The 6,995-nt window shown below is 47.3% G+C and overlaps 1 protein-coding gene across 1 annotated transcript in view; it reads left to right on the top strand.

Moving 5' to 3' along the window:
* TMEM132D (transmembrane protein 132D) overlaps positions 1-6,995 on the top strand; it is a 537,091-nt gene that overhangs the window by 354,178 nt on the left and 175,918 nt on the right. The window lies entirely within an intron of this gene.

Here is a 6,995-nt window from a genome sequence, read left to right as displayed (position 1 = left end):
ACCATCACCACCATCATCACCATCATCACCATCATCATCACCATTATCAACATTACCATCATCACTGTCACCACCATCATCATCACCATCGTCATTGTCACCATCATTACAAACCAGGGACTTTGTGCCAGGTCTGACCTAAAGATATATGTATTTGGCCTTCCTGGTGGCTTTAAGAAAATTCAAATTAGTTGTCAATGTTTAATTATCAGGAGTTTTCAATGTAAAAAAATGGATGTCTTGGGGGGAAAAAGAATCAGAATAGCTATCAATACTGGGCCTATATTTCTTCCCAGAACAAGAGGCAAGAGCTGGGTGGGGGCAGCACCGTGAGTCACGGCATGCCTTCTTCAGTTAGCCCCGGTCCCCACCACTGCTGTTTTCCCCAGCAGGCCACCCTCCTCACTCTGTGCTGGGCCTTTATAGTGTCTGAAATTGGAGGTCTCATCCCCAGTACTATAGATCATATGTATCACAAGACAAAGAGAGCTAATAAGCACGCCAAAATTACTTGGTGTCACTGGCTTTAATCTCTTTCTAAGAGAAGCTTCTCCCCTTTCCTTTTCTGTTTGTAGCTTAAGATGACTATTCATGCCTTCATCTACTTTCTGTATGGCTGGAAAATTCAATTGACACGTCTCTTGACACCTCATCATTCAGCAATCTTTGCAAATTAGCCCTCTGGCAGATAGAGCCCCAGCTACTAAGATCTGCCCCAAGCTGCCTCTCAACAGCTAGATGGGGTGTTTAAAGAAAAAATAACAGAAGGGTGCTACCTACCGGCAAGCATTTAAACACAATGGTGTAATTTTGTGATTGTATTCTCAAGCATTCTAGTGAAGATTAGTGTTTCATCAACTAATTCCTTCAGTTTCCTATGTAATTCACAAGGCCGGACTCATTCAGAACTGGGAAGACAGCGAAACTAATGTCTGAATTAAAAAAACAAACATCGGGGCACTTGGATGGTTCAGTCGGTTAAGCGTCTGCCTTTGGCTCAGGCTTGGGTCATGATCCCAGAGTCCTGGGATTGAACCCCATGTTGGGCTCCCTGCTCAGCGGGGAGTCTGCTTCTCCCTCTCCCCCTGCCCCTCCCCCTGCTCTTGCTCTCTGTCTCTGTGTCAAATAAATAAATAAAATCTTAAAAAAAAAATGAACAACAGGTATTTTTATCCAGTTAAATTTTTAAAAGGTGGGTTATTGATTATGGAGATGGGCAGTGAGCATCACTTTGCCTGGCTTTGTTTCCTGTCTCCCAGCAGACCTTCACACAGACATTGCAGATACACACCGCAAGAGGTGTGCCTCTCCCTGTGCTGTTAGGATGGCGTTCAGCTGCATGTAAAAAAAGACCCAATGTAATGGCTTTTAAGACCTTGTGATTTGTGTATCCCAAACAGCGAAAAGATGTGATAGGTATCCCATGGCTGGTACAATCACTAAATGATGCAATGGGGTCTTTGTGTCCTATCTTCCTGCTCTGCCAACTCACCATCACAAGACGGCAGCTGCACATCCAGGCATCACATCAGTATTCCAGGAAGGAAAGAGAAAGGAGGGAGGGTAAAAAGCACAGGCTCTCTGAAACTGCACCTCTTTATCACGGGGAAAACATGTTTCCTGGAAGCCTCACAAAATAGATTTCTGCTTACATCTTGCTGGCCAGAAATAGACACATGTTGTAGCTTCCCAGTCATTTGGTTTTTGTTGGGAAGGGGTTTGTATTGCCAACTTGAACAAATTGGGCTCCATGGCAAGGAGGAAGGGGAGAGTGGATTTTGAGTACATCCAACATTGGCCACACAGTCATTGACTCACTGTATCATTGAATACTCATCTCCTGAGAATCTAGAACATATGGGGGTCTGTACGGTTGAGTAAAAGGAGCAGTTGAAAGGAAAGGGAGGAAAGAAGGGGGATAGTTCCTGCCTCAAAGCATTCACTCTGTACTTAGAGAATTACCAAATAAATAAGTAACTGATCAATCACAACGATGTCTTTGGATGGTGATCAGGCCTCTGAGTGTGGTGTGCATGTGGTGCACTGAACAACTCTGGGGGCATCCTTCACAAAGTCAAGGTGGGTCCTCTTTGAATTGTGCAGTGCACAACCTGCACAGATGTTTGAGACAGTCCTAGCCCTGGTGATGAAGAGTCAAGGAGATCATGTGCACAAAAATGTGGTTGTGATTATTGACCATTTTATAGTTGAGAAGCCTGAGGCTTCTGGAGATTAGGTGTCGGATAACATAACTAGGGCCAAGCCCAGATTCCATCCTGGGTGTAAGTCACTGCCAAGTCCATTGTCTCAAACACTGTGTATCACTGCCAGTAACCACTGTCTGACCCAGAGTGTGTCCATGATGACACAGTAGCCTTCTTCGCTGTAAAACCCCCAGGGAGTGGCATGAACTGTAATGAGGTGGGTGTTTGAGGCCATAGGTAAGATCAGGTATGGCCAATTCTGTTTCTCCCTGATAACAAACATCCCTAACTGCCTGTCTGAGAAACTCCAACCTGCCGAAATCCTTTCTCCCTGCAGCTTTGTGAGATTTTAGTAAATCACCCATCGTGCCCGAATCCAAAAAGGCAACATTGACTTAAAGTTTATCTTTAATTATATTTAAATCACAAGGCTTAACAGAATGTATTGACATTTATACCAAGAAATTAATTGACATTCTATTACCCTCAACCAGCAAATTAATTCTTCAGCCCCGGACCCTGAGCACTTGAAGGCTGAAGCACGATTATGTATTGATCATCGGACATGGTGTGGCTTGTTTGCACGAGACTTTACCAGCTAAGCCTCCAGAAACAGAACCCTCTCTTTCGTAGGAGGAATCAACTAGATACATATTTGAATTATCTTTTATCCTGAAAGAGAACATCCTAGCCTCTCGGCGCTTCTGTTTGTCACTTCAGATGGGAGTTGAGAAAACCATTAGCAGAGTTCGCAGTGATTGTCACTGTCAATTAATAATCCTGTTTGCATTTTCCAGTGAACATAGGGTCTTCTTTCTACCCCAGCAGTTCGGCTGTGTGCTCGAAGAGATCATGGCCGGATAAAGGGAAATAGTCTTTGCTCATCATTTATTCCAGGATCCAGTGGATGGCATTACATTTTTCGGGGCCTCGGATGTCACGTGCAGCTTAGCTGTCAGGCGTCAGCATCTGGGGAGGCAGCCCGACTCTCCTCCTGGGGACAGCCCTTTGGCCAACACCTATGAGCTCTAGCACTCGCCCTATGACCAGGCACGAAAACCCTTGTCCGGACACTAAGAATGTCATTGCAAACTCTTCCTCTGACCCATCTGCCGACACAGCCTGCCGATGTGGAGTCTGGATGGAGATGCCCTCTTGGCGCATTCTCTGCAAAAACAAATAAAAATGAAGGGAGCGGCTGAAGCAGCATGGAGCTCCCAGAGGGAGCAGAAGAAAGCTTTTTCACATAAAAATTCTCCAGGGCTGAGTCTAGGGGAAATGCTGTGCCCCATAGAGTTGTCAGTTGGACCAAGAAGGTGGAAGGAGCCGGCGTGCGGAGCAGGCGTTTCAGAGACAGACCCTTGCCTTATCCGCAGAGCGGGGAGACGGAGATGTGCAGGAGCTAATTGTACGTAACGGGTTTGCTTACCTCCCTACACAGCCCACCTGACTCTGACAGTGTGCGTCCTGCCCCAGTCCCAGCTCGGCCTCCCCGAGACACGGAGCTAAGGACAGAGTGGCCAGCGTGCTCGTGACCTGTTTATGCAGACACGATGTGATCTCGGCGTCCAGCCGTCTGCGGCCCTGGCAAGAACGCTAACGTGTCGGGGGCCTACGAATTGGACTTTTTTTTTTAAGTGAAAAACTCCCAACCAAAAGAAACGTATACAAATAAAATAGCTCTCCATCTCTGAGTATGTTTGAGATAATGTCATGATGTGGACATGCAAGAGTTAGCTTTACTCTTCTTTTCCCTGTATTTGTCTGCTGTAGAAGTTTCTACTTCACGTGCAGGGGATCCTCTCATGTGGGGGTGGGTGAGGGGATTAGGGGCAGCCCCCCCCAGACTCCGTTTTACTCTGAAATGTTGGACGCCCTCTTTAACAGAGGATGGTACGCACTCGGTAAAGGATCATTTAAAGTCAATCTAGGTAAAAAATAGAGGCCGCAGTGTCATGGTAAAAGTCAGTATAAATGAGGTTTGGATGGGAACTTACCTTTTACAAATGAAGCTTAGGACAGAGAAAGTCAGGGTTTTTTTTCACCTTAAATAAGCAACAGTTATAATTAGAGAGACGGCTTTATTCTCGGATAAAGACGGAGATCAGGATTGAATGGGTGGGAGAGGTCATCTTTCAGAGAAAAAAGGGAAAACTCCGTTTTGGTGAGTTTTGAAAAAGCAATCTAAATTTTCAGGGAATTTCTCAAAGGCTTATCTTGTGCTTCTGTGGGCACCTTCCTGTGTTTTTGAAGCGCCTGACTTGTCATTGTCTTTGTTAATTTTCCCTTTCAAACGCTAACAGGTTTGATCCCTGCCATGCCCTTGTTTGTCAGTCATCTTGTGCGTGAATCAAAGGTCCCAGCGGTGTTCTCCCAGATTCCATTCGCGGATTTTATTAGAGGACATCTTCTGAAAGATGTGGCCCATCCCTGTGCGATGGGTCCGTGTGGTATTAGCGTGTTATTATGCCGTGTATGCAGCTAGCAACCCACGGTGGTACTTGTGACAGATACTTGGCAGTGCAAATGTTAAGTGAGGACAGATCATGGTATTACAGCACCAGGACATTACAGCACCCTTATTCTGACTCAGGGAACCCCGATATTTATTCCAGTATCTTCCCTGCAGTCAGTGTTTCCGTGGACCCCTTCTTGCTGCCGGGGAAGCCGGGCTGTTTGGATTAGCAGCTCGGTGGTTGCGGGGAGCAGGGAATACATCTGCGGCACGTCTGTTCCCGTGCAGATCTGCAGTGGCAGGTGGGGGCCAGTGGAGGTGGTCGCAGGGCGGGAAAACCGTGAGTGCCTGCAGGACGGAACAGAAGCCCGTGTGTACACCACGAGGGTCAGCCCTGCACGTTCCCCCGTGGCCCACAAGCTCCAGTGTGTCTCTCCCACAGCCCTGTTTCTTTCATTTCTGCTCCGTCTACCCACATCATCTCCAGTCTGCCTCTGGTCCATTCTCAACCCTGCAACCACAGTGATGTTTTCAAGCCACTGACCTTTGCTGAAAGCAGTTGGGTAGACTCGCATTTAGGTGCACAGGACCCAGGGCTCCTTCAGCAGGGGGGGGATGTCCTGATGGGCCCCAGGATGCCCTGAACACAGGAAATTTTGTTTCTAGACAAGGGCAAATTCATTCATGGATTGACTGCTTGGCCCCTGGAGCCCCCTATATCAGATCCCAGCTGTGAGCCTCTCCAGGGAGGAGCTCCGTGCTGACACACAGGCTCCATGGGCCACCTTTGTCATCAGGACAACTTAGAACAAAGCTAAGGTTGCACAGTGGGAAGCATCCAGGGGAGGTTCAGGAATTGCTTGGCCAGGAAGATGGTGGCCACATTGGCAGGGGAGACCTCATCCCTTCTTGGGCTGACCTCCTGACTGCAGTCTTTCCTGACACCTACCCATCTGCAGACTGATTTGGAGAGTCTTCCTTCCCCCTTCCCACTGCAAACCCACCCAGCCTCCCCTGGTCAGGAACCCCAAACTGGGTGGTCAGATGGAGGGCAGGCGTCATCACACATTTCAGGGGGGCCTTTCCCACTTTCCTCTTGTGGAAAGAGCACATAATCACTGCCCGCTCCCCTTCTCCCCTTCAGAAGTACCCATGCCTCGGCCGGTATCCCCATCCTTGTTCTGTCCACCCCCCACCCCCATCCGCATTGACCCAACACAGACCCTTACCTGGAGTAGCTCAGAGCTGAAAGCAGGGGTGCGGCTGCAGGAAGAAAGGACATGACCAGTTCCGACTAGAGCCCCACCTGGTTCAGAGAGGGACACCCGGAGGATCTTGGCCACATAGCAGGTCTGTGCGTCTCTTTAGGGAGCGTAGGGCGTGGTTTGGCTGTTGCGACCACTGGGGTCTGCTCCTGGGACTTAGAGGACAGGGCCCAGCACGACAGGTGTCCGGGGTGTGTGGGGTGGCCCCACCAAGGAAGCGTTGCTCCTGACCCTGCTTGACATTCTCTTGTTCACTAGACATTTCTGCAGGACTCATCAACATCTCAAAGAGTGTCACTTTTTTAAAAAATTTTTTTCCCATTACAACAATCCATAACTTGGCTTAGCCTATTTTTCCTAGTTCAATTAAGATCATCTTGTACTTTGTTATTATCTTATACAATAAATCCGGTCTATGAGTTCTTATCCTAATTGCAGCTTGTATTCCCGGGCCGTGCATACACCTGTCTCTTTCATTTTCCTGTTCTTACGTGGAACACTCTCAGATCAACACTTAAATCCAAATTTCTTCACTTTCAGTGGAAATAAATATTTGACTACCTCATAATTTCATCTACTGAAGATATTCCCAAGCATTTACCCATTGAAGAGATAAATGTTCTTTTATTATTTTTAAAGATTTAAAATGAGCTCCCATTTCTCCAATGATAAAGGGCAGAGATTGGCAAACTAAAGGTAAGCGATGAGATACTAAATATTTTAGGCTTTGTAGTCCATATGCTTTCTACACTATGTGTCCTTATTTTTTTGTTAACAAAGTTTAGAAATGTAAAACCCTTTTAGCCCAGGCTCTATGCATTGACAGACCATAGTTTACTGACTCGAAAAGACAACACCACGTGTGAGCTAGAAAGCCTTGCACGGTCTCCCTCTGCCCATCCTTCTGCTACATCTCACAGCTCAATTCCTGGCCCTCTGGGTTCTCCGGCCACCCTGGTTTCTTGTGTTTTCTGCAACACATCCTTTCCCTCCAAGCACAGGACATTGGTATGTGCAATTTCTGGTTCCTGGGACTCTGAATTCCTGCCCATCCTCTCTAGAGAGCACAGC

The sequence above is a fragment of the Neomonachus schauinslandi genome, chromosome 14, assembly GCF_002201575.2.
Source record: "Neomonachus schauinslandi chromosome 14, ASM220157v2, whole genome shotgun sequence".
NCBI classification, from domain to species: Eukaryota; Metazoa; Chordata; class Mammalia; order Carnivora; family Phocidae; genus Neomonachus; species Neomonachus schauinslandi.
The sequence above is the reverse complement of the archived record's forward strand: the minus strand, read 5'-3'. Positions and strand labels throughout refer to the sequence as shown.